The sequence below is a fragment of the Peromyscus californicus genome, unplaced genomic scaffold (assembly GCF_007827085.1).
Source record: "Peromyscus californicus insignis strain IS unplaced genomic scaffold, ASM782708v3 Scaffold_15__1_contigs__length_86483966, whole genome shotgun sequence".
NCBI classification, from domain to species: Eukaryota; Metazoa; Chordata; class Mammalia; order Rodentia; family Cricetidae; genus Peromyscus; species Peromyscus californicus.
The window spans coordinates 70,430,578-70,458,312 of NW_026294447.1; the positions used below are offsets into that span (position 1 = coordinate 70,430,578).

At 49.3% G+C, this 27,735-nt stretch overlaps 1 long non-coding RNA gene across 2 annotated transcripts; it reads left to right on the forward strand.

Annotated features, from left to right (window-relative positions):
• Positions 1 to 27,735, forward strand: LOC128111088 (uncharacterized). 2 transcript variants are annotated; one of them, XR_008218468.1, is made up of 4 exons: positions 1 to 3,955; positions 12,149 to 18,955; positions 19,820 to 19,993; positions 25,139 to 27,735. It is a non-coding gene; the product is annotated as an uncharacterized LOC128111088 (long non-coding RNA). The 2 variants fall into 2 exon arrangements; XR_008218467.1 differs by having other exon boundaries at positions 12,149 to 19,993.

The following is a 27,735-nucleotide window of genomic DNA, read 5'->3' on the forward strand; positions in this document are numbered from 1 at the left end:
TGGTGGAAAATCCTTAGTCACGTGCAAATGGGATGATTACAGTGAGGTCAGACACAGTACTCTGTTTATCTCTGGTGACTGTCTGCAGAGAAAGACTCATTTGAATAAATCTCTTGTCTATACTTTATATGAAACAGCACCAGTTGGTAAAGGCCACATTCCTGGAGCACGCTTCACTGAAAAGCATACAATTTCAAGAGTACCAGAATAACGGGAGACACCCCCTGCCCCGACACACCAGCAACACCATGAATCTACTGAAGCTATAAGCATGGCTGGTCTTTGTGAGGGGTTCCTGTACCTTTAGGCTGGCAACGTGGTCATCTTCACCTGCACTGTTGGTTTGTCTGAGGTGGAGTCTGAAGCTTTCTCTGCTTTACAGGCCGAGTGTTCCCTCTCTCCAGAACTCCCACTCGGAGAAAGCTGCCAAGACATTCCTCTGCCCATTAGCGGAGTCGGGGATATCAGGATTTGCAAGCCAGCTGGAGAAGGTTGATGGCTCTCTGGCTGTTTTGAAGGCAAAATGTTGTGTTATTGTGTAAGAAGAGTATGTGTCGTCCTTTTCGGGTCTCCGAAGTCCTAGGGACTCCGAGTGCTCTCAAGTTGCCCTTTAACTTCTGTTAAAGACTCTCCACTTGGAATCTGGTGTCTCCCATCGCCGGGGTCGTGGTCCCCCTTCCCCTCTAGTTCTGTGCAGATCTGTATCTCAGCAAACGTTTCTTTGTACATGGGACACCACAGAGAGCTTGAGACCCTGGGTAGGAGGCGGCCCATGCCTGTGAGAGCCTCACAGTGTTGTGCCCTTTCCCTGAGGCTCAGGTACACACACTCGGGGCCACATGTCTCCATGTTTCACATTCTGCTTTATTTCCACAGGGATGGGGGCTGCTGCTTTTTATGTGTTTGGAGACCGCATCATACAGTTACAGCTGCAAGTGAAATGTTTAGCTCCTTTAACAAAGGGAAATTACTCTCCCTGCTGACTTTCAGAGAGGAAAGAACTCTTGTAAAGATGGGCTCAAACCGACCCAAGGGGCGAGTTCTCGTTGAACCATAAGTAGTCTCCGGCCTCACAGATCCTGCACCGGGCTGGGGAAGGGAACTCCGTGATCTTAGGGCCAGTTCTCTCTTAACCTGCTCTCCCAGACACAGAAGACCTGGGTATTGACTTTGGCAGCAAGGAACTGGCCCGTTGCCTGCAGCTCAGTGAATGAAATTAAAATCTTGGATGAATGGGGAAAGGGAGTATTTTCAACATTAATAGCAATCAAACAGATTTGTGCTCACTTAGAATAATTGGGATGGCAGAGGAAAGACAGAGCCATTTCCAATGAGCCCCAAAGCACGAAGAAGTGAATCAACACTACAAAGAGCCATGACATTGGTTTATGGCCACCATGGGTGGAAACATTGAACTTCACTCCAGTTTTCCCTTAGTCTTAGTCAAGCCCAGGAGACAAGTCCTGAGTTCCCTGCTGTGTGCTGTGACCAATCTTGTTCCTCTCTGGGGGCTGGGCAGAGCTCATGGTTGATTCCCTCAACAGCTAGACGGGTGCTCGTTTGAACTCGGCCTTAAGAATACCAGCTCACTGTGCTCCCTGTCCTAAAAGGGATTTCTTCAAAACCTTGTTCATGATAGTACCAACATATTTCCTCAGCCCTAGCAATGGATTTGGTACTCTGTCTTGCTCAAGGTGACAGACGTATTGAATGAATCCAGGAAGGCTCATGTGCCACTCTGCTGGGGACATGATGGGAGGGGTCGGGTAGCAGCCATCCATCTGCAGACTCTACAATGGTTCTCATCTATTTCTGCCCCAGAACCTTGAAAATTCTATTGCCTTGGCATCTCAGTTAAGTCTTCCAGACAGCCTCTCACACGAGGAACAAGCACAAATCTCTCTTGTCAGAGCATATCCTACGTTTTGGTTTAAAAAATGTCACTGTGGATTAGCTATAGGGGGGAAAAAGGAAGCAGAACTCCAGCCCTGACTTTTGAGGTGAGGCTGGGCTCTGGGGCTTGGTGGAGTGAGAACAGGGGGCCAAGATAGTGGTTGGCACAAGGACATGGAGAACTCTGGGGGCAGAGCCAGAGCCTCTGAGGACTGAGGCCCAGGAAAGCCTGGCACAGGGAATAGCTGGGTATTTAACCAGGAACACTCACTCATTTTCCCTCAGCCTTGGCAGCAGGTCAGAGCAAGCTGTTCTAGAAGGGTCCACATCCTTCCTATTGTCCCCACCCCGACTTCACTCATCATCCCAAACATCTGCTTCAAATTTGAGCCCTTGCCTCCCTGCCCGATTGCATACTACTAAACCATGAGGAGTGAGGGTGAAGGCATGTCCGCAGGTGTTGGGTAAGGGAGGAGAGAAGGAAGGTTCTGGGTGAATGAAGCTGCCCTGAGTTCTCTTTCAGATGGTAGAGCGGAATTGGAAGTTTGTGGGGTTTTTTGTCTTTGTTTTTGTTTTTAATGCACCTATGCCTCCAGAATCTAGCCAGTAACTTGTTTCACTTCTGGGTAAAGGGAATTGGGGCTAGCTGGGGGAAGGAATTGGGACTAGCTGGGGAAGACTGGGCCACGGCAGGAACTAGTTTTCAGAGGCAGCGCAGCCAGTCCAGTGGGAGCCAGCTGAGGTGGTTAGTGCCCACAGCAAGCAGTGAGGTGCTAATGGGGGCATTAAACACCTCTCCCCGGCTGGCTCACACGCTCAGACAGACACAAGGGAGTCGCAACAGTGAGACTAGCCTGCAGCTGGGTTCCGGGAGGGAAGCAGCCAGAGGAGCTGTCCATCACAGCATCCTCAAAGGTTTCATGAGGCAGAAGCTCTAAGTGTCTCCACCACTTGCCCCCATCTCAGTCCATTGCTAAGTAGCAGAAGATAACCTAAAGGAATTGTTTCAGAGCTGGTATAATAATAGGTGACATTTAATGTGTGTTTATGCCACACAGACCCTGTTCTTAACATTTGACCTGTATTAACTCTGTTCATCTTCACTATGTTTATAAGGTGTTTAGTATTTCCGTTTTGCAGAAGACTGAGGCACGAAGGAGTAATCTATCCAAGGTTACATGCCTATTAGATGAATCTTGGTGTCAGCTTGGTTCCAACACCTCACCTCACACAAGCTCATGTGAGGTGGCTTGGGGGCAGAGAGCCAAGTCCAGAGGATCCCTGCAAGGGATCGGCCAGAGTGCTTGCTGTTCATCCTCCGAGCAAGGTGGCAGACTGTGTGGGCCTCTGATTCCTGGGTCCCTAGGGAGCCAGCCTGGTGGGCATGTCCCCAGCCAATCCTGCCACCCTGCATCCCTGAGACGGCTACTGCCCATTCATGGCAGTGCTTGCATATTCTACTGCTCCTTCCAGGGCTTCGGACATCCCTCCATCTCTCAATCCCCAAATGTTTGGGGAAGAGCCTTAGACCAGTGTCCAGCTCCAGGCCCTTGTGAGAAAGGAAGAAAAGCAAAAGGCCAAGGGCTGGCCAAGCCGTGGGCTGCGGCTTCAAAGCCAAGGGGAGAAGCCAAGTCCATCACTTGGCTGGAAATGTGGGCGCCTCCATGACATACCAGCTCACCCTGGCAATCCTCTCTCGTCTCACTGAGAACAAACCACATGGGCAATGACAGGCCACAGGCCTTTTCCAGTTGTCTTAGAACTCTGCCAGAGCCGTTTTTATGTTGAATCAGACTCTTTTCCCTAAGAGACATGAAGTGCCAGAGAGTGCTCAGGGAGGCCTGTCTGATGGGCCCCCAGATCCTGGGACAGTTCCTCTGCATGCATGGCCGGCTATTGGTGAATGTCTGAACAAGCTCAATTCATGACTTCCACTATGCACCTCCTCGAGCAATGTTCCTGGGACTGTCCGTCCTCAACCTCCAAACCCAGCTTGTGTCAGAGGATATGAAGGGTTAGAGAATCCATGAAAAAGAGTGTCTTGACATTTCTTTTTTAAAAGGTAGGTACTGGTGTGGTGGCTCATGCCCGAAATGCCAGCCAGCATTTGGGAGGCCAGGGCAGGAGAATCACTCTGAGTTGAGGTCAGCTTGGGCTACAGAGTGAATTCTAGGTCAGCCTGAACTCCATAGTAAGACTCTGTCTCAACCCAAAAGGGATGGGGTAGGCATTATATTTTTCTTAGTACTTATGTGTGTGGTGCATGCATGTGTGTGCATGTGGAGGTCAGAGGTCAACATCAGCTCTCTTCTTCCACTGCTCTCCATCTGATTCTTTGAGACAAGGTCTCTCATTGGACTTGGAGATCAGCATTTTGGCTAGATAGGCTAACCAGTGAGCCTCCAAGATCTGTTCCCTTCTCTCCAGCAGTGGAATTATAGACAGACACTGGTGCATTCAACTTTCTGTGGAAGGCAGGAATCCACATTCAGTCCTTATTCTCAAGCAGCAAGCACTCTGCCTGCTAAGCTTTTCTCCCCAGCCTCCTATATTACTTTTTGTGGTGTTAAGGATCAAACCCAGAGTCTTGAAATTCCCAGCGAGTGTTCCACTAGTGAGTTACACTGTGGCCCCTTGTCCTCTTTAAAAAATTGCTTACAATGGTAAGCCAATACCCACAACTTTCTTAGACTGTGTTGAATTTTAATTGAGGATAAGGAACCACGATTACATGGATGGCTGAGTCTCTCACTTACCTAGAAAAGAGCAACTCTAACATGTACTACAATGTACAGTGCAGAGGGAGCCTGAAATGCAGGTGACGTAATGGTGGTGAGAAACGTTCTGTAACCCACGCAAGCGTCTCTGGTTGCTAGCATTGCTCTCCCACTTCTGGTTTCTCTTGGGCTCCAGCCCCGGCCTGTCCTAGACAGAGCTAATTGCTCTTGTCCTTGTCTTCCATTCAGCAAAGATAAACCTGGAATGGTTTTAGAAGAAGAAACTTTGGAAAAGGAAGTGTCGGAAGTGGGGGGGGGTCACCTAAAACAAAAACATGCAAAAGAAGAGGAACACTTGGGCTTGTGGGTACCAGGTACCTCCTGCCATTAAGACCAATGTCAGAAGCCCAGTAGGCTGTTAACTGTAACCATGGTGACCATTTCCAGTTTCTCTTCAGCATCACCTGGATATGCTCTAGGGTCCTCCTGCCACAACTGAGGAGCACCAAGGAAAGAAGATCCCTGAACAGAACAGCCATACTTCTTTTTTACATTTGGGATGTGCCTAAAACCCTCAGACCTTAAAACACTGTGTGTCCAAAATGCACAATAACTCCAAGAACCAGAGGCCAATTTCCTAGGAAGCTTTTGAGGCTTATAGGGCTCCTTGTTCATGCAAGCTGCTCCCAAAGTCAGAATTTTTTCAAGGTCATATATACATTATATACATATATAATTCGTTTGTTTGTTTGTTGGTTTGTTTTTTTGAAACAAGATTTCTCTGTTTGGCCCCAGGCTGTCCCTAGAACTCACTGTATAGACCAGGTTGGCCTCAAACTCACACATATCCACCTGCCTCTGCCTCCTCTGAGCATGCACCACTGCTGCTCAGCAAGGTTAGATATTTTACGTTATTTGCTAATATTTGAAAAAAGAATTGAGGTTCTCAGATTCCACTTTAATTCTACTCTGCCATGCCTTCCTCTGTATCAGGCGGTGATGGGTGGCTCTGACATTTAGAGACTGAAGGAATCTGAATTAGGCATTTTTTTTTTCCTCTTGCCACCTTTATTCAGGTTCTAGGGATCAGACTCGGTTCACCCGGCTTGTACGGTAAGTGCCTCTACCCACTGAGCCATCTCACTGGCCTTCGATTTACTTTCTCTCCCAGGTGTGCCCAACCTTTAACACCATAATGTAACATGGTTATCTAGAAGGATCACCTGTAAGAAGCAGGCAAGCTAGTTACAAAATATATAAATCTCAAAGTTAAGTAAGCTTATGGACTTCCATTCGACTGTATTCCTAACTTTCCTTGGCTGCAGGCTACAGGCTGGACATTAGGCATGTTTTTAAATGGGCCTGCTATAATGTATCCATCCATCTGGTGATATCCGACACTGGAATAATAACAAATGAGAAGAGAAACAAGGACTGAAATGTAAGGAAGTAGAATAAAGTCTGACAAAGTCTTCCAAACCTCAGGTGATCGAAACATAGTAAGAGTTTAGGTTGCCTCAAGCTTCTATAATTTTGAAAGTCATCTTTATGGTGAGAGAATCAGAGAAATTAGGTAAGAAAGAGAATATTTGGAACAAGGAAAAAAACGTCAACAAGTCACAGTTTAAAGGCTGGAAAGTGCCATAAACATCACAAAGACCAGGAAAAAAAAATATCCAGACCAGCCTCTGCATCTGGCCCTTGTCAACTGCTTCTGCCCCATGTGGAAAAGGAGAACTAAGTTCAGCATGGCCTTGGGGTGTCTAGCACCAGAAGGAGGTGACGGTTGTCGGGTATGAATGTTATACTACCCTTTGGTATCCTGTGCCGGTCCCTGGAGGGAGGACACAGAATCCAGAGGCCAATAGCTCCAGCAGTTTCCTGAATTGAGGGCAGAGAGGTATCTGCCAGGCCATGCTGTCACCTTCTGCGGCCTTTGTCTGCACAAGAAGCAGAGATGTCCATGGAGTGAGGTGGCCAGTGTGTTGTGACTGATTCCATACAGCCTTGGGAGAACTGGCCTTGGTCATAGGATAGCTCTACAGGAAGAAGGGCCACATAGCTTAGGAAACACATCCTAAGTTTTCCTTAGGATTTCCCAGTGTCCTGAATTGTGTTCCCCAGGCAAAGATTTAGAAACAAGGGTTTGTGTGAAAGTGACAGTTTCTTAGGAATCTTCCCAGGGGTGGGGTGGGAGGAGAAGGAGGTCAGGCAAGGGTACAGTGTCAGCCAACGAGCTGTGGAGGGGACACGGCTCTGTCTGTAGGGAGTTCTGGAGACTGGGCATTCATCCCTTCTCCCAGAGTCCCTGGGGGCCGCCTGTTGGGGCTCAGGGAAGTAAGCTACCAGGTACCTGCCTGCCTTCTATACAGGTCACCCAAGCAGAATCAAACAGCCAAAGGCAGGCCGCTGACAAAGATGCAGGGCCGGCTCTTGGGAGTGAACTGCATATCCTGCAATACCACGGGGATCTGGGGACAGGTTAGCAGAGAACTTGGCCTCTGCCATCTGCCGTCTCATGAACTAATGGTTTTAGCTGTGTCCTGTGACTACCTCCCACTCTACTGGGTGAAGAAACTGCATCTCAGAGGTGGCTATTGTGACCTCTCTGAGGTCCCCTCAGCGGCAGGGACTCTCCCAGACCTCCCCTGACTGTGATCCAGGTGTCGGCACCTGCCCATCTTCTTCATGAGCAGAGAGATGTGCTTGCTGGTTTACCTGCCACTCAAAACCATGGCCTAGCAGTGTGTGAGATACCTGTGTAATGGAGGCTCAGTGCAGGAAGGATTCCAGAGCCGAGCTTAGGTGCCACACTGAGATCAAGCTCCTGAGACTACATTTTATGATATAGTACAGCCCAGTCCTGGGGACCATGAAGTGTCCATGGGTCCTGGAGCAAATGCTTGCTGGAGAAAAGAACACTCTTGAGCAGAGTCTTGGGGAGTGCAAGGGAGAGGCCCCAGCTGTGTTCTGACAGCCTCCTCACTCACACCCACAGAAGCCTCTGTGAAATGTCCCTCTACACGGTTTCAGTCTTCTGGGAATGGCAACATGCTGTTTTTAGACGATTTTCAATATGTCTCTCAAGTTCTTCTCAAAAGTTGAGTAGCACTCAAGAGTTCAAAATCAAATTTTGAGATGACTGGTGGCCCCTGGAATGTGCTAGAAATGGTCCTGAGGTCTTGTCTGAGAACCCAAGAGGGCTTGCAGAACATAAAGAAAAACAAGACAACTGAATATGGAGCCCAGTATCAATTGGATAAAGTATGTATGCTGTGTACACGCCAGGAACGAGCACGTGTGCCTTTGGAGGCTGGCTGGGGCCTTGCAGGGGCGGAAAGGGAAGGATTGCTTAGCAGTGCAGCGGGGTATACAAAATACACTTCTTCCTGTCCTGCCTGCCCTTCACCCGGGCCTGTGCCCTTGGGAAATAGTGACCACAATACCCAGCTGTGCTACCTCTCTGTAATGCTGGAAAGGATTGGGCCCAAGCCAGGATGGGGAGAGCAGTGTCCCACGGAGCAGAGCGGGGAACCTAAGGATGGAGAGCTGGGAGAGTGCCGGGACTCCTGCAGGCTTAGGAGCTCCAGGCTGGTTGCCACCTGCCCTCCCCAACTCAGACTAAATATCCAGCCCTGAGGGTAAGTGAGAAATTCTTGGCCGCAGCCCGCCCAGGCCTAGCTGGCTTGAAACGGCTTCCTTCAGGGAACTGGGGTCGCTGTCTGCCCTTGGCAGGTTCTTCCTGTTCCTCACCCCGGGGATTCAAGCTGATTGGCAGATTTATCCAAGCATGGAGGGTAGGGGCAGAAGCCTTGGGAGGCAGCCAGGACCGAGGAGGGGGAGGCAGAGACTTGGGGGACAGACAGAATGTCTGAGAGAGAGACAGGGTAAGAGAGGCAAGTGACATAAAGGGACAGGGTAAGGGGGCGGGGGCAGAGGAGAGGGCAGGGAGAGCAGACATGTCTTCTAAGGATGCAAGGAAAGGAAGGTTTCGTCCTGAGTGGGAGGGCGAGAAGGCGAGGGTGACAGCTGGGGCTCCCACAGTGTCCAGGCACAGCCATGCCCATCAGCATTCTACAGCAGAGGGCCTGCATCCCAAAAGGTGGGCCTAAGGCGCTGGAGCAGGCCTTGCAACATCCCCACATCTGCTTCCCATCTGCATCCTCTCTCGGTGGAGTTGTATCCCAGGCCTTCCTGCCAGAGCACAATCCATTCAAAACAAAACGTGGCTTTTCATTTGTAGCTGCAAATCCGTGCAGTCACCCGAAGCTCTCTTGGGTTGTTTGAGGTCTCATCGGCTCCAGGCAGTGCCAGGGTAGAACCAGGCATGGGACTCGGTGGCACAGAGAGAAGGAAAATCTTTGTGGGGGGGGGACAGAGTCCCCGTGGCCCTGACCTGCAAGGGACTTGGAGCCCTTGCTGGGAGGCACCTCACGTTCACTGGACCTCCCAGATCCTGCCTGAGAGGCTATATGTAGTATGTTGGTGACTCAGCCGCCTTGTCCTTCCTCCATCTAGGGAGTGCGATATGAGAGAAAGCAGAGCCCTCATGTGCCACGACTAGTCAAAGCATGATGCACAGTGTCCTTGAGAAATGGCACTTGTGTTATAAACAAGGAATGAGTACAGAGCTAGCCTAGGTGGGTGTTTTTGTTTGTTTGTTTGTTTGTTTGTTTTAAAGATTTACTTATTTATTTACTATGTATACAGTGCTCTGCCTGCAGGCCAGAAGAGGGCGCCAGATCTCATTACAGATGGTTGTGAGCCACCATGTGGGTGCTGGGAATTGAACTCAGGACCCCTGGAAGAACAGCCAGTGCTCTTAACCGCTGAGCCGTCTCTCCAGCCCTGGTTTGGTTTTTCAATGGAAACACAAAGTTGAGAGGCCTGGGATACTTGTGGCGCTCCTGACCTTCTGTCAGGATCGCTGCCCCATCCTGCCACCCATGAACTTTCTCGGCTCCTTCCCTGGGTTCTTTCACCTTCTGCTGCTCTCCCCGAGTCCTGTCACAACCTTCGTCTTCATCTGCTCGTTTATCCGCTCACTTCACCCTTTACACAACCGCTCATTATTCAGCCATCATTTCCTCATTGTTTACTGGGTACCATGTCCAAAGAGGCAAGTCTTACAATCAAAGAAGTTGGAAAACAGCACAAGAAATGTCAACAACCAGTGTATGAGGAAGTGATTTGGACACTAAATGTTTGAGCCCTGGGAGAAGGAGGTGGGAATATTCCCAGAGGACGAGGGAGTTTGGTTTCCCCTAATCTGCCCTTAGGAGATAGCTTTCTAACTGGGCACAGAGGTGGGAGGGCTCAAACATCCTTGAATCTGCCCAGGCCTGGTTACGGAGACAGGGAATGAGGTAACGGTACAGGGGAACACTCTAGAATGGGAGCCTTCTGTGGTTGGGGGCAGCATTCTCCTGCTGGCTGATTGAGAGCAGGCATGGTCCCTGAAGAAGAGAGAGAAGGCAAGGCCACCCGAGGCCAAACTGGGGGCTGGGAATTCATTCTGAGTAGCCTGGGAGGAAGTGGCTTGGGCGGAGCAGCTTGGGAAAGGGCAAGGCAAGCCGGAGAGAAGTCAAAGGTGGGCTGTGAACTATAGTGTGTGTGTGTGTGTGTGTGTGTGGTATGTGTGTGTGTGTGTGTGGTGTGTGTGTGTGGTATGTGTGTGTGGTGTGTGGTGTACATTTGTGACCAAGGCATAGAACTCTGAAGCACTGGGAACAGTAACTGCTCAAGTATCAGTTTCCTAAGGTTGAAGTGAGCTCAGGACTCAGGCATAAGCAGCGGAAGGGAATTTATTGGCTTGTATAACTGAAAAGCAGACCATAGGACAATGTCAGGCCTCATTTCACAGTTGGCTGGTCTTGAATTCCAATCCTCCTGCCTCCGCCTCCTGATTGCTAGTATTACAGGCACAGGAAGAAAAATACTACCATGCCCATTTGCAGACATATTCTTGACTTAGAGGCTTGGGCAAGAGCAGCAGGACTCTTCTCTTCACTCTGGCTCCACAATAATGATGTTGGCTTTGGTCTTCAGGCTAAGCTCATAGGCTCCTTACCATGAGGACCCAGGAAGCAAGTCTTGCTGATGCTGATTGGGTCATGTGTCCTTGCCGTAGCATAATGCAGTGCTCTGATTGGCTAAAGCTTGAATTAAATGGTTGACAAAATCGCTGTTATTCTATCTCCCTCCTCCCTCTGCTGTCTTAAAAAAAAAAGGAGCCAGGCACGGTGGCGCACGCCTCTAATCCCAGCACTCGGGAGGCAGAGGCAGCCAGATCTCTGTGAGTTTGAGGCCAGCCTGGTCTACATAGGGAGTTCCAGAACAGCCAGGGTGTGGGAGCTCAGCTGGGAGACTGGCTCCCACATTTTACAACAGGGTCCTCTTGAGGGGTGAGGGATAAAAGATATTAGATAGAAGGATAGAGGGGAGAGAAACAGGAACACAGGATAGCCTCGAGAGGGCCTGGATCATGAGGTGGAGCAAAAGACCTCCCCCTAGCTCAGCCAAGTGTAGTCCCTTCCTGTGGGAGCCCATTTTCAGGTTCCTCGTGGCTTTACCCAGCAGGTCTGCGTAGAGAGGATGATCGGACCATGGGCCTGAGTGCAGGTGTCTGAGATGGTCTGCACTTGGCTGTGCTGGGGTGGGGGGGGGTGGTCTTTGGCTCCACCCCTTGGCATACCTATAAATACCCTGGGGCAGAGACAGGGCCCGTTGGAATAGGTTCCAGGTCCTCTCAAGGCTATCCTGTATTTTCTGTCTTTGTCTCCCCGCCCCCCTAAATCCTCCTATCTAGTATTTCCTGCTGCTCCTACTCAAGAGCACTCTGGGGAAATGTGGGCGTGGTGGGTAGCCCCCCCACCTTCCAATCACCTAGTAACAATGCAATGGTCAAGCAATCCTCTAATGCAGCTCTGCTGGGTAAAGCAAGCTCAGATCTCACCAGGAAACCTTTGTGGGCCTCCACACCAGGGCTGTAGACAAAACCCTGTCTCAAAAAAAAAAAAAAAAAAAAAATAGAGTTTAGACTATTTCTATTCCAGAAGGGTATAGTGAGGGCGCTCTCGCTATGACAGAGCAATGTCCTCTCTTTTGTTCCCTGCTGAAACCGTAGGGCTCAGTGTGGCATGCTACAGTGTGGATACTTGATAGATATCTACTGAATGGAATCAACAGTACAGGCTAATGCTAGGAATGCCAGACTCCCCAGGTAATAGTTATTGATTAAACAATCAATATGTACCGCAGATTGTCCTAAGCAATTTACACATTTAAAAGTCAGTTATGATTCAGGTCGATGACAAGTGCTTACATTATCACCTGCATTTTAGTTTGGGGAAACTGAGGCACAGGGAGGTCATACAATCGGGAACCTGGCTCTGCTACGTGGACTAGTATGCACTTGCACACTGCTTGGTAGGTGTAGACAGTGCATGTCGGGGTGGGGGGTGAGGTGGGGTCACGGGGGGCGGGGCAGGAAGCGGGTTCAGTCCTCACTTTCCCCAGGAACATCGCCTTGTCTTCAGGTTAGAAGTCTGTCCAGCCTTCCTTGATGGTCCTAGAGCAGTGGAGGCAAGATCCTCTGAGGCATCTGAACCTGTTCTTCCCAGCTGAGAACCGACTCATCTACAGCTCCACGCTGGGGACTGGTAGGACGATGATCTTCCGTATTTGTCTCCTTTTTTCACCTCCCTTCTCTCCATTTGAGCTTTGTTAACAAGACGAGTCAGGAAGTAAACAAGGAAGTTCCTAGCAAAGGAGGAGCATGCTGCAGAGAGACTCAGCAACCCACGTACAGGAGTAAACGGGGAAGCCATTTAAGCAGCAAAATAAAATAATGGTAATGGTCTATCAGGTTATAAGCCACGGGATCAAACAAAGGCCCACAAGACATTACTGTAATAAATACTGAAGTTTTAGAATGAAGAAAGACTACCTTTTTACTAGAATTCCATTAATAAATACAGGGGCTGGGGGAAATTCAAAATCACCATTAGACAAACACAAGAGCAATAAGGGTTTTAGGAAAGAGCCACCAGGGTACGAGGCTCAGTGGAAAACAGTTTAAATGAAGTCAGTGGAGTTGCAGACTCCCCAGATATCTCCTCTGAGATGTTTATTAAAGAGACAAAGGTAGTAGTAGTTTTAGACTGAGCAGGGAAAAAAAAATCAGCAGACACAAGCTTAACCAAACGATCAGGATTACCATCCCCGGTGTTAAGACATACTGACATCTTGTACCCTTTGAGATGGTGTCCTGGGAAGCGTCTAGGACCACATCAGTGGCTTTTACAATAAACAAACAAATAAAGGCAGAACCTCAGTCTGATTAGGAGAAAACATCAGACACGCCCAAGTGAAGACTGCCAAGTGTCTGAAGAGTCATCACTGGAAGAGTCAAGGTCATAAAAGACAAGGACAGACAGCTGAGGAACCATCACAGAGTGTAGGACATTAAGACACTCAACAACTGACATCATGAGGGTTCTAGAGCAGAAAAAGGGCCCCCAGAGGGGAAGCCGATGGCCCTGCAAAGGGTCTGTACTGTAGTTAATAGTCTCATGCCTAGGTTAACTTCCTGCTGTTCATCTGTCAGTTGGACCGTGGCCATGCAAGCCGCTAATATTCAGGGAGGCTGGGTGGTGTGTATGAGAATGCCCTGGGTTAATTCTCGCAACTTTTCACTAAGTCTCCAGTTATTTCAAAATAGCAGATGAAATCACACCCTGAGTGAGTGCTTACTTCTTGCTGAACACATGGGACTTAGAAGCTGAGTGTTTAGACAGCTGATAGGATTAGCCTTGCTTTTAAGTGTTGCTCAGAACTAAGCATTTTTCAGATTACCAGGGATCATCTTCATATACAGATTGTGATCCAGTAGGGAAAGCCCGAGAGTCTGCATTTCTCACACACGTCTCCTGCTGGTGGTCCACAGACCACATGGTGAGTAACGGTGGCATGGTCTGTAGTGGGATTGCAAATTTTGCACATACACAACCACACACACACACACACACACACACACAAAAGGCCCAAGAGCTGTGTGTGGAGAGCTGTGAGCACCCGTGGCTGAAGCCTGGGCTTATCACCTGGATTCTTTAGCAGCTCTGGGAACCCCAGGCTTTGAATGTTTTCTGGCCTCAGCCCGGGTCTCAGAAGTGTTGGCCAGTTCTCTCTAGTCTGCCTCTGGCTACAGCCTGTCTAGCCTGGGCCAAACTGAGGTTCAGTGAAAAGGGACAGGTGCAGAGTTACAGACATACTCAGAAATTCCACTGGTGCCTGTGACAGCCAGGCCTAGGCCTGGGGAGCACACTTGTTCCCCTTCAGACCTCAGCCCGCCAGCAGCGAGCGGCCCAGCCTTCCCTGAGGCCTGCATTTGAGCAGCTTCCAGACAAGAAGTGATAGTGATGACATGTTGCTCCCTAGAGATCCTCCATTGCTCTCTAGGATGTAAGAATATCCACAGACACGGAGTCAGACAACACAGAAAAGGCAAGTTATTTCTACTAATTAGTATCTACATATGTGCAAAAATGGTCATAAGGCTGCAGAACCACTGGCACTTCACCAGTCACTGAAGCCGTGATCTGCAGCGATGCATTTTTGTTCCAAGTGCTTGTGACATCCCTTCTTCATCCAGCGCTCCGCACAGCCACGGGGTTCCCAGAGCATCCTCTCCTCGTGACCTCTCAGTGCGTCTGACGTCACTGTTGGTTTTCATCCCAGGAAGAAGCAGGACAGGCCATCAGGGTCCCTGCAGGTGATCACCTCACCTTGTTTACTGAGACTTCATGGATGGGTTGTCACATATACTCACAAAAAGAGTACAGAGTGGGAAGATGCGCATGTTGACAAACGGGGCAGCTAGGGGTCTGGCTGACAGATTTTGATCACACAAGTGAGATCCCATGATGGGGGTCACAGAAGGTTGGCTGAACCTCTAAGGATGCTTGCCACATGCCAGGTGTGTCTTATGTGAACTTTTGACTGTGTCTGTTGTGGTTATATTATGCAATCAGCTGCCCAGCCTTGAATTGTGTCCCATCCCGTCCACCAGTGACTGTGGCTTCTGTGGGGTTGAAGCGTCTGCCTCTAGTTACTGAGGACTAATGCAGTCTTGAGGCTCATGGGTCCCTCTGTGTCCATTCCTGCTAGGGCACCAAACACAGCTTCATGAAGGCCAGACTTGTAGTTCATATGGAGCCAACTGGACGCTGGCCAGCCCTGCCCCTTGCCTCCTAGGGATTCTTTTTTTTTTTTTAAACATAAAAACAGGTTATAATTTAAAAGTCCAGGGTTATTTTAAACAGTAAAATATTTTCTCTGTAGAAAATAGTATAAATGATAACATTTCCCAATAAGCCCTTTTAAGCCAAATGATAGCTGAATTATACATATAAATGTTGATTAGATTCCGGGATACAGAAGAGATCTGTCTTTATCTGTTCAGAGAGCTATGTTTTACTTAAGTTGTGTAAGTGAGATGCCTATTCATCTTCCCCTTCACTGTTTGATTTACGGCAGACATTTTTCTATAGGCTAATCCATAATCTAAAAAGATTTTAGCCTCCCCTCCTGAAAATACAGCCAGCATATTCTTCCATCAGCTTGATACGGTACAAATTCTTATCCTAATAGTGAAATGTTTCACTAAAGCTTGCCCAGTGATTGGGTAACACCAAAAGTTATTATCAGCCACAGTAATCCCAGGGTCCCCCCTGCTAGGTAGCCTCACCTCCTAGGGATTCTTTTGCTGTTCTGTTTGACCCTGATTCAGAAGACCTGATGAAGCTCCCACCCCCTCAGGCTCTTGAGGTACCGAGTGCTTTCTTGGGTAGACCAGTTGGCCAAGAACGTGCCTCAAAAGAGAAGCATGCTCTCACGGTCTAGGGAGGGGCCATCTTCTGATGTTCCATGGTTGGGTTGTAGTAGACACAAGTATCATTTTCTACCCTAAAACATTTCTCTTTTTCCTTTGCTCTTAAAATTTTTTGTATATGTATATGTGTGTGTATATATATGTATATGTATGTATCACATGCATATCTATGATATACATGCATATGTAGCACGTGGTACACAAGGAGGTCAGACAAAGGTATTAGGTCCCCTGCAACTGGAGTTACAGACAGTTGCAAGCCACCATGTGGGTGCTGGGAATTGAACCTGGGTCCTCTAGAAGAGCAGAAGTGCTCTTAACCACTGAGCCATCTCTCCAGCCCCTCTTTTGTTTCTTTTGTCCTCCTTCCGGGGTACAATAGGACACGCTCCCTCCAGCCATCCTCCCCTCCACCCCCAGCACGATACCATCTCCCTCCACCATTTGATCTTCTGTGTTCTTGTCGAATCTTCACGGACAGCAGGGCAGGGCAGACGGTGCAGGCTTCTGGCTTGACTATTTGGGCTCAGATCCTGGCCCTGGCCCTGGGGAGTTGCACATCCTTGCTGTGTCCTTCTTTCCTATTTTCTGAGCCCAGTTTCATCTTCTGTAAACGGGAGAGAGCAGAAAGAATGTCTCTATCTCGGAATTGCTATCAGGATTAAAAGAGACAGTGCATGGACTCAATAACTGCTCCTTATCAGTAACTACTGATGTTAGCTCCAGTTAAGGCCTTGCTGTGTGCGGCACGGACCACGAGAACCAGGGGACTTGCTGATGTGGTTGAAGAAAGAGGCCTCTAGGTGATGAGCAGGATAATGCGTTGACTGTTGACTGGATGCCAGGCCCTGGCTTAGAGGCTCCGCTCACAGCACTTCAGGCGTTGGGAACTCACAGTTAATAGAATGTGGAAATGCAACATGTCCTGAGGAAACTTGAAATGAAGGACAAGAGGAAGTGCATGGCGTTTGGTTTCCTTGTTTTCTCTTGGCTAGCAGTTAGGAGGACCGTCCGATGAACTGGAAGAGAAAAGCACTCCCTATTTCCTGGGAAAATCTGACCATCAGAAGGGCCGTGGTGCTGGCCTGAGCCCTTCCACTGGGACCTGAGCGGCTCACTCACCTCTTTCCACGAACGGACATGAGGTCTAGAGCAAGACCTGTCACTGGGTGTCACCATCTCTTTCATTTGGGTCTTGAGAGCAGACACAGTCAGGTGTAGAGGCAGACAGGGGGCTTAAGCAGGAGGATTCGAGTTTGAGGCCAGCCTGGGCTACATAGCAACACTCTATCTCAACAGAAACAAGGGGTAGGGATACAGGTCAGGAGCAGAACACCTGCCTAACACACGCAGGGGTTTAATCCCTAGCACTGCAAAGACAGAGAGGAGGGAGGGAGAGAGACTGGGAGAGGGAGATGCAGGTCTGACTCCCAGTCAGTTTGAGTGGGCCAGGTGGCCTAGCGTCTCTGAGCATCATTCTCCATATCTGTGAAGGAAGGAAGGATAACAATCCAGATCTCTTATCCTTAAGGATGAAAGAAAATGATGTGTATTAAGAGCACAAAGGGCTGGGAAAGTAGCTCAGATATAAAGTATTTGCCTTACAGGTGTAGGATCTGAGTTCAGTCTCTACCTACCACCACCATTAGAACACACACACACACACACACACACACACACACACACACACACACACACTTTAAGAAGTACAGCCAGTGGCTATCATTTTCCTTATCCTAGGACCCAAATATTACATTCCTATTAAAGACCTATAATCTGTGTGTGCGCATGCGTCAGCTTTGAGGTAGAACCTTGCTAAGGAGCTCAGACTGTCCTGAAACTCATTTTGAAGCCCAGGCTGGCCTTGAACTTGCCGTCCTTTTGTCCCAACCACCCAAGTGCTAGGATTACAGAAATGCATTTACCATGCCAGGTTTTTATATTTTTATTTTGTCTGTTTCTTCTAAGTTTCTAGATAAGCTGCTTTTACGCCTTTAAGTGTATGTGGTGTGTGTGTGTGTGTGTGTGTGTGTGTGTGTGTGCACATGTGTGAGGTGTTCATGCTGTTCATACATGAGGCCAGAGGAGGTCTCCAGCTCTGTCACTCTCCACCTTATCCTCCTCAACAGGGTCTCTCATGGATCTACAGCTAGGGTGGTGGCCTGCAACACCCAGTAATCCTCCTGTGTATGTCCCCTCTTCCAGCCCTAGGGGGACAGGCCTGTGGCACACCTGGCTTTTAATGTGGATGCTGGGGATTTGAACTCAGGTCTTCATGCTTGAGCAGTAAGCACCCTTGCCCACTGAGCCATCCTTCCAGCCCTCTGGTTAAGTTTCTCTTGAAAAATTCTGACCATGCCTCACTGAGTTCTGGGAAAGTGAGTCTGTCCATCCCAAGAACAGGAAGTGAGGGGCTGCCTTTTGTGCCCAGCCACTGGAAATATGGGGAAAGAGAGTCAACGAAGAAAAACCAAGAAGTGAGCTATTTGGGACTGTGGTAAACAGTTATTTCGTTCTTTTCTCAATCAAGAGTGTCACCTCTTGGTCTTGTTTTCTTAACAAATTATGAGCTTCTTGCTTAGTATCATCCTTTGCCTCAATGTCTGTCTGTAAACTAGGAATAACAATGCCATCAGCTGCGTCAGGCGGTTGTGGGGATTCAATGAGATAATACACAGAAGTGCTGAGCTCCAAAGCCGGGCAAAGACATTCCTGGTCACTATTGTACGGTGTCCAGAATGCTGGCCACATTGCAGGACAAACATTGAGGTTCCTGAATCCTAGTCCCCACCCCCAGGAGCTGCCATTCCAGCCGACTCCCTGCAGTCCACCCAATCCAGTCCTCCACAGCCGCTGGAGGTGGAAGGGAGCTGCAGCTGTCTGCTTGGGGACTCTGAATTCATTCTGGCCCTTAGCATCAGTGTGGACGAGCCAGGCGGCAGCCATGATGAGGAAGACAGCAGCTGGGCGATGACTGCCAGAGGCCCCCGAGCACAGGACACCAGCCGTCCCTCAGAGAAGCGGCTGTCGGCCCAGGCTCTTGGCTCAAATACCTTGTGAAATTTGACTTCCTCTCTCCTTTCTCCTCTTAAAAGAGAATGACCTTCCCATCCCAGGTCCTCAATGCCCACTATCTAGCATGACCTTTAACCTATTAACGGGACTGAGAACGTTTAGAAGCCCCACCATCAGGTACTCCATTTTGGAACTCAAAGGTTCCCTCTCAAGGTCCTTATTTTCTTTCCTATCCCTGTTAGGAGTAACCATGGTGATGTAAGTTTTTATTTCCTCATCCAGTTGTTTCTACACCCCTGAGTGTCCCTCTGTAGCCTCGGGGGATTGGTCCCAGGACCCTCTGCAGATACCAAAAGCCCAAGAAGCCCAATCTCTTCTATCAGATGGCATAGAACCTACTTGAAATCACCTCTGGATTTCTTACAATGCCTAATATAAGGTAAGTGTTAATTAAACAGTGGTTATACTCAATTATTAAGGAGCCATGACAGTGGGAAAAGTCTGTACATATTCAATCCAGATGCAATTTTCAGTCTGTCGATAGTCGAATCCAAGGATGTTGGGTCTGTGGATACAGAAAGCCAACAGTAGCCCTTGCATCCCATTTTTACAGAAAAGGAAGCCATCTCAGAGAGCCCAAGAGCTTTGCTGAAGATCATGCAGCTAGAGAGGGAGCCGCTAGACCTAATTCAAGGTTTCAGATACCTGCTCCCTGTTCTGTGCCTTCTTCCCCTGGGGGAGGGCGGCAGGTGCTCTGTGCTCACAGAGCAGTGTGCCTCATGAGGGCAGAAGGGAGAGGTGGGAAGAACAGAGGCTGTGATTATGCCTGTGTGCCTCAGGCTAGCTTTGGCTGATGAAAACTGCCTTCCAGAACCCCAGAGATTCTTCCTGCAGCTCTTCATGATCTGGCAATTGCCTCTGGGTCCTCCTTGATCTTTAGAACCTTCCTTCCAGCCAGACCTGCTGGGTCCTTGAACATTTGCAGGCTGTGAAGGGGTCTGTAATGCCTGTTCCAGCTGTCTCCAGTCTGGGGCTCTTTACTTGCTGTCTCCAGGCTGGTAGCTGCAGACAGGCCAGTTAGGGGTCTCCAGAGAGGCCAGACCCTGGCTAGTTAGAAGAGGACTGCCTGGGGTTGGGTCAGAAGATTCCAGCCTATTCTGGTAGCTGACAGAGCCTTAGCTCAGACTCTTGAAGATTTCTACTTCCTGGGACTGAAGTTGTTGATCTATCCCAGGCCCTCTTCCCCAGACCCCTTTCCCTTGCACCCTGGCTTTGAGGTCCAGCTGACGACTCTGTTTTCCAGCCTTGACTGTCCTGATAGACAAGTAGTAGCTGTGGTTATCAGGAGGCGCCGCTGTTCCTTGAAGCTTGGGAAAATACCCTGCACTTGACCTTGACCCCCGGGTGAAGAAGAATGTCAAGGCTGGAGCTTGAATGGGGTCTGCTGTCCTGGCAGGCTGCCTGTCTATGCCTTGGGGTGAGTGATGGGGACAGGCAAGGGTGGAGAAGGTCAGTGTTTCTCCCAGCATAGGACTTCAGGGGGTAGCATCTCATCCCGGGTTCCCTCCCCCATGCCACAGCTTTGGGTGGCTGTTGAGACTGTTCCTGCCATTCATGAACTGCTAAGATGTGCAGTGTCCTGGGAACTTGTCCCGACATCATGTTGGCCCTGATGAGGTTGGTGAGCTGGCTGCCCAGAGCAGCACTGGGGTGGACCACTGGTGAAGTTCAGGAATCTTGTCTAAAAATTGTCAGGGCGAACGGGAAAGATCAGTTAAGAGCAGTCGCTTTTCTTACAGAGGACCTAGTTCAATCCCAGCATCCACATGGTGGCTCACAACCATCTGTAACTCCAGTTTCAGGGATCCAACACCCATTTCTGACCTCCTTGGGCACCAGGCACATATGTGATGCACAGACATGCATATCGACAAAACATTTATAAACATAAAGGAAAATATCTAAAAAAAAATTGTAATGGTAAGCAGGGCTGGGACAGTGGTTTTCATTTTTTTGTTTTTGTTTTTGTTATTCTTGAGACAAAGTCTTGGTCTACAGTTCAGGTTGGCCTCAAACTTGTTATCTCTTGCCTTAGCATCCCAAGTATGTACCTCACACAAGGTCTAACTTTAGAATAGTGACTTTTAAAGCTATGTTCTATTACGCCTGTGGTTCCACCAAGGTGCCTCAAAGACTGATTAGTAGTGAAAGGCAAGGAGGTCATGGTGGACCCCTTTTCAGCCACCGGAGTCCCCACGTTTCCTGTTCACTTTCCTGATCTGGGCTGTAAGGCCCTGGTGGTGTGGTCCCTGTGTCCCTCCAGCATCACCCCCACACTGTCTGCTTGTTTGGGAACACAGAGCCCGCCTCCCAGGGATTTTCCTTCTGCTCTCTCTCGCCTGACTCACTCATATCCCTGTCTTTTTTTTTTTTTCTTGGTACCCTTCAGATTTACCCTCAGATGTCTCTCTTTGCCTTTCCTAACCCCAAGTCTGCTCTGGGTCACCTAGCTGCATGCGTCTCTTTCCTACCTCTACTTCTCTTGAAAGTTGAACTAGTTATCTGGGTACTCCCCGCCCCCATCTGTCTTCCCTACTGGACTGTAAGTAAGCTCATGAGGACAGGGACCAGGTCTGGGTTGCATGTCATTGTACCTTCCAACACAATAATGTTGACTGAGCCTGGCGGTGGTGGCGCACACCTTCAATCCCAGCACTTGGGAGGCAGAGGCAGGTGAATCTCTGTGAGTTCGAGGCCAGCCTGGTCTACAGAGTGAGTTCCAGGACAGCCAAGGCTACAAAGAGAAACTGTGTCTCAAAAAACAAAAACAAACAACCACCACAAAAATCTTGGTTGAATTATGGAACACTGAACCAAGTTTTTTGCTGCCAAAGTAGAAAAACCTGCCTCAGTGGTTGAGAAGCTCTCAGCTTTTGGGGCCATTCTGGTTCTGCATTCATTAAAAAAAAAAAAAAAAGTTGCTTCTACCACCAACAAATTGCTGGTGCCCCCAGCTCCCATTAGAACAACTCTAGGTCTTTTGTTGTTGTTTTGTGTTTTGAGACAGGGTCTCTCTATGTAGTCGTGGCTGTCCTGGAGCTTGCTATGTAGACTAGGCTGGCCTCAAACTCATAGAGATCCCCCTACATCTGCCTCCCAAGTTCTTAGATTAAAGGCGTGCACTACCACTGGTCTTAGCTTCTGAAATGCTTAGAGGAGAGTGATGTGGACAGTGTAATGGTCAGAAAAAAAAAATCAAGGCATTCCCCAAAAGACCACCCAGCCCCCCTTTCATGCCTGGAGAAATGGGTGTGCTGGGGGAGCAGGGCAGGGCCCACCCTTCCCACACCTATCCCTATCCACTGAGCTACCTTGCAGAGAGAATGGGTGGGCAACCGTCAGGCCAAGTGACCATGGCTCTCAGGCCAGCTGTTTCCTGGCTCTCAAGTCAGTGGCTGACCCTGTGCTGTCCCCAGCCTGTTCCAAGCAGCCTGGGAGACTTCCAAGCATGTCTTTTACAGGCCAGATGTGCATCCACTGGCTGTGAATTCTTGCCTGGAGAACAGGTGGGTGGTAATTATTCTAGCAGAAGCTGACCGTGACTGGAAGCTAACGGGACAATTCCATCAAGCTGTCAAGAACAAAAACAGTGTTCTCCCTCTTTTAGAGGGAGAGAGCAATGCAATCCAGGGCTAGAGCAAGAGCCTTGGCCCCCGTGGCGGATTCTGGAGAATCCTGGAAATTCTCATACCCCACCCCTCTCATCTCCCTCCTCTCTCAATTGACATCCCATGTGGAGTGAACATCTGCTGTGTGCATATGCCCAGCACTCCTTCTCCTTCTTTGGGGAACAGAAAACCAATTTTCCTTTAGGGAGCCCCACCTCCCCAATTCCATACATTCCTAATGGTGTTGCAGGCCATGAGATGCTTCTGTCCCTCCACTCCCAAAGGGTGGACCCTGCACTCATCAGAATTCCCTGAGAACTTCGAATCTGGGTGGGAGTCACTACCAACCACCGAGGCTTAGCACCATCCAAAGACAGATGGCTTATGGTTGCTTGCCACCAGAGTCCCGGAGCCGCCCTGGTCTCTGGCATTCCCAGGCCTTGGGGAGCGCCTCCCTCAGTACTCTGCATCTTCCCAGTCCATTCCTACCCCCGCCCCATTTAGCTCGCTAGAGCCAGCTTCTGTAACTTGCAGCCAGAGCAGCCATGCCTCGCACTCCGTTGTATCCCAGCTTCCAAGTCCTGCTTTTCTCTTCCTCACAGTTCATCTGTAAATCATTTTGACTCCCTATACCCCTAGACCCTCCAGTTGCCTGCCCAACATCCCCCCTGCCCCCCCCCCCCCCAGGAAACCATCCTCATCCGTCCTTTCCACTATAGAGTAAATAAAAACAATTTTACTCTTCTGGGGATAGTAACAGGGAAGGGGTGAAAGATATTTCAGGTACCCTGATACAAGCCCTGGCCACATCTCCCTGGATGCATCAGTCACTTGTATATAACGGGAATTGCTTGGTCCCAGAACTGGGTCTGCAGAGCTGTTTATGTCTTTCCTTCAAGTGGTGTCCCCTGATACTCATTAAGCTTTGTTCATAGTGGAGTTACTGGCTTCAAAATTCTGATTCAGAGGGCTGAGGAGACGGCTCACTGGTTAAGACCACTGGTTCTACTGGGCAGTCATGGTGCACGCCTTTAATCCCAGCACTCAGGAGGCAGAGGCAGGTGGATCTCTGAGTTCAAGGTCAGCCTGGTTTATAGAGAGAGTTCCAGGACAGCCAGGGCTATACAGAGAAACCCTGTACCCTGTCTTGAAAATTTTTTTTAAGAGCACTGGTCCCAGAGGACCTGGGTTTGATTCCCAGCACCTATATGGTGGCTTACAACCTTCTATAACTTCAATTCCAAGGGTTCTTCTGAGCACCAGACATGCACGTGCTATACCAACATACACACAATCAAAACACCCATACACATAAAATAAAAATAAGTTAAAAAAAAAAAGGGGGGGGGTGGATCCGATTCCATGCAATGGAACACCTATAATGTATAAGGTCCTAAGCCAGGTGTCTCAGATAACTGATATGCTTTGAATTCTGATTCAGTCTTTTTCTCCTCTTGGGGTTGGGGTTTGAACTCAGGGCCTTGTCATTGCTGAGCACACACCCTACTGTGGAGTTACCCCTCGTCTTGTTGAATAAACAGAGCCTCCTACCATGCCTCCTACTTCCACTGAGTGCTATGGGAGAACTAAGCCACCCTCAGGCCACAAAGGAGGGAGGAAGGTAGGGAGGATTCAAGAGAACCAGAATTTAGACAGCAACTGTGCTCAGCTCCAGGGACTCCTTGGGCCATGTCTTTCTGGGGGAGCTGCAAATTGGATGATTCCATTGAAATGTTTATCTGCATCAGAGTCAAGTCATGGGAGAGAGTCTAATTGGGCCAGCTTGGGCTATGCGCCTTGTGGCAAATATAGGCAATGGCCACTCGTTTAAAGAACTAGGAAACAGAGGGGCGGTCTGCTGAAGGGAAAGGAACGATTGTCTGAGAATAGGAGAGGCGTAGTGGGGAGACGGCACAGCCCAAGGTGGTCGTAGGCTAAGCATCGCACCCCAGCCCGCTGACTGCTTTATTGCCTGGATGGGGCTATTCTCATAGCAACCACAAGCTGAACCGAGGGCTGTAAACACTGAAATCTGTGACTGCCAGAGGGCTGAGTCCCCTCATGTTACAGCCGGGTGAACTGAGGCCAGGCCTTTGTGTCTCTGGTCTAACCTGCCTCTGGCCTGAACGCTTCACTACCCTGGTGCTGGAGAGATGGTCAGATTGGATCTATAGGCTCTGCTTCCGGTAGGAACTTTCCATACAAGCAAGAAGTGGGAGGGTGAAAGTCCAGATGGAAGCCATTGGGAGGGTCACCCCACATGTGAGACAGTAATGGGCATGCACCATAAATATTTATCGAACTGCCCTAGCTGCACCCTGGTGCTGGGAGGTAAAGCTGTCTCCCTTATATATCTAGATCACCCTGTCCAGGGTCCAAACGGAAATGCTAGTCTGAGGCTTTGGACTTTGAGCTCCAAAGGGAGAAAACGCCCGTAGGTGACCTGCTCCTACATAAACACAAGCTCGTCCCAGATCTTTATTTGGGGTGGCGCACAGCTCTTGGCTCCGTGAGATTTGCTGGATTGTCCCTGGGTCTCCCAAAGTTTCTCCCATGGTCTGGGGCAGTCATCACAGAGAATGCCAGGTTCTGGCTTCCTCCCTACCCTGGGCTCTTGTCCATCAGTCCTAGCCAGAGCCCTGTAGATCCAGACAAGCCCTGGCCCTCTTGGTGTTTACAGTCTGCAAATACTTGTGGCCATTTGTGCTGCCCTGGGGAGGGGGCGGGGCGCGGGGAGAACCCATGCCTTCTGCCGTCATTCAGCCCAGCTTTTGCCTCTGTTCAGTGTCTCTTCTCATGGCTTCCCTGGAGCTTCTCATCTCCCTAAGGTTACCCAGGACCCCTGAAACTCCTGGACCCTTCTGACTGCAACAGAGTCCCTTGACTTCTAATGCCTAACTCCCAGGAGGTCTATCTCAGACTCCTCTGAGCAACCCTCACCTTCTACATTCCAGCTTCTGCTGAGGACGCCGGATCGGAGGAAGGGATGGACCCTCTTGCCGCTCTGCTTGTTTTCCCCTGTCCTGCTGGTGCTGGGAAGAGCTTTCCTTTGCTGCCCTTTACATGTTGGGCAATTTCCACCTGCTTTCAGCACATTACTGCAGGTGTGACATGGGCGAGGCCTGCCTCCTTCCTGACTCTGAGCTCATGACTCTGCTCTCCTTGGGTTGGTCATTTACTGTGGCTTACCCAGCTTGGTACACAGATATAGCCTCCTGACTTCCCTGACACCACTCTACTGAAATCTCTCTCTCTCTCTCTCTCTCTCTCTCTCTCTCTCTCTCTCTCTCTCTCTCTCTCTCTCTCGAGTCTTACATACTCTGGCTCTCTGTCTGGGGTCTTTCTGCTTGGGCATTTTTAGCTAACATGAGCCAGGATGAAGGTCTACAGGCAGGCTTTGGACAGGGTGAACAAAAAGTGCTGGTGAACCCCCCCCTCCAAGTCTGGACGAGTTCCCCTCAAGCCATCATGCCTGCCCTTTGTCTTTTAGGGAAATATTAAAATCATCCTAGATTAACAAGAGTTCAACCAGGATTTTTAGATACATCTGCCTTCACCTCACTTTGAACAAGGGGAAATATCATGAACCTTTTTTTACCATGAACATCTCTTACTGCCCTCATGCCCCTCACACACTCAGATGCTAATCCTCTGTGAGCTGAAATCTTTCCCACTCAGTTCCAGTCAACACGCCTTAACACTAGCCTCAGTTACAAGAAAACCACATAGAGACGATGTCTTGGTAAACATGGAAACCTGATAAAGTGCCCTATGTCTCCTTTTTCTCTGGGTTGAGGGGCTTCCAGACCTTTCTTCTTGGGTTCTATATATTGCCCACCCTGGCTGCTGCTTCACACCTTCCTTTGGGGTTGTCCCAAGTTTCCTGACTCCTGTCTGGAACTCCAGGGCTGAGCCGAGCATTGCAATCCCTCTGTGGGCTGTGAAATCACTGAAGTGAGTCACGACCGGCATTAAAATGCAGAACAGAAGAGAGGTAATAGAAAGCATGAGAATATGCCTCCCAGTGAACAAGGACGCCTCATTTCAGTTATTATGTGTCCCTGTGTGTCCAGCCATGCTGTAAGATGGGCTTCCTGCTGTGAATTGTGGTTAGAAGTTTGAAAAACACTGCTTTCAGCTGGCCTGTGCTGCTGGTGATGTTTGTGTATGGGACGGTTACTGTTCACTGTCAACTTGACGAGGTCTGGAACCAACCTTGGAGGGAAGCCTGCAGGCACACCTCTTCTGGATTATTTAGATTAGTTTTGGTTTGGAGAACTCCTGCCACGGATTATCTTGATTAGGTTATTGGAGGTGGGAGGACCTGCCTTGAAGGAGGCCCACATTGTCCCCTGAGCTTGGTTCCCGGACTGCATAGAACAGATGATGAGCAGAAGCACTCATCGTTCCTTGCTTCCTGACTTCAGATGCAAAGTGACCAGCTGCTACAAGATCCTGCCGCCATGACTCACCTGCCTTCAAACTATGAGCCCAAATCAATCCTTTCTCCTTTAAGTTGCCTTTGTCTAAACATGCGGTCCCAGCAAAGGAAGAGTAGCTAGCCCACGTGGCAGTGGCAATGCCGTCATCTCCGACTCCTTGGGCCCTGGGACTCTTTCAGGGTACAGCAGAGAAGGCAAAATGGAACAGCCCGTCCCCCGGGAGCATTATGGGGTGGCTGGTGGGGAAGGCAGCTGGTTCCACGGCTCCTGAAGTCTTTCTTCATTGTAAGGTTCTGCTGAGGCTCCACCTTTCCACTTACAGAGGAAGGACCTGTAAAATATTGGAACTCTGTAAATGGGAGGATCCAGGTCCCTGAGGCTCATATGAACAAGGGCAAGAACAAACTTGTAAGGCTGGGTATTGAACCCTGGCCTCAAGCATGCTAGACAAGGGTTCCGCCACTAAGCTGCACACCTAGCCCTGGTTCGTTTTTTGTTGTGTTTTTTTGTTTTTGTTTTTTTTGAGACAGGGTTTCTCTGTGTAGTTTTGGTGGCTGTCCTGGATCTCGCTCTGTAGACCAGGCTGGCCTCGAACTCACAGAGATTCGCCTGGCTCAGCCTCCCAAGTGCTGGGATTAAAGGTATGTGCCACCACCACCCGGCTGTTTTTTGTTGTGTTTTATTTTATTTTATTTTGTTGTTTGTTTTTAGACAGGTCTCACTATAACTCTGGCTGGCTTGGGATTTGCTATGTAGACTAGGCTAGCTTCAAACTCTCAAAGATGCACCTTCCCCCGTCTCCTGAGTGCTGGAAGTAAAGGCATGTGCCACCACACTTGGCCTTAGTTGTCAGCCTGTTCTGACTAATGTAAAACCCAGAACAAGGGAGTTTCCTTCTTGCCCAAGAGTCTACAAACACTTGTGTGTAGTCAGAATCTGCTCACAAACAGTTTTCTTCTCTGGCCTCTCAGTCCTTCCTCTGGGTTGCATTTATCTCCATTTGGCCACCTCCCCTTAGACATGTCTCTTATAATATGCCATTATTATAGTATAGTAGTGTAAAACTTCCATTGCATCTGGATAGTTTGGAGAACACTGTCAGTCTCTGT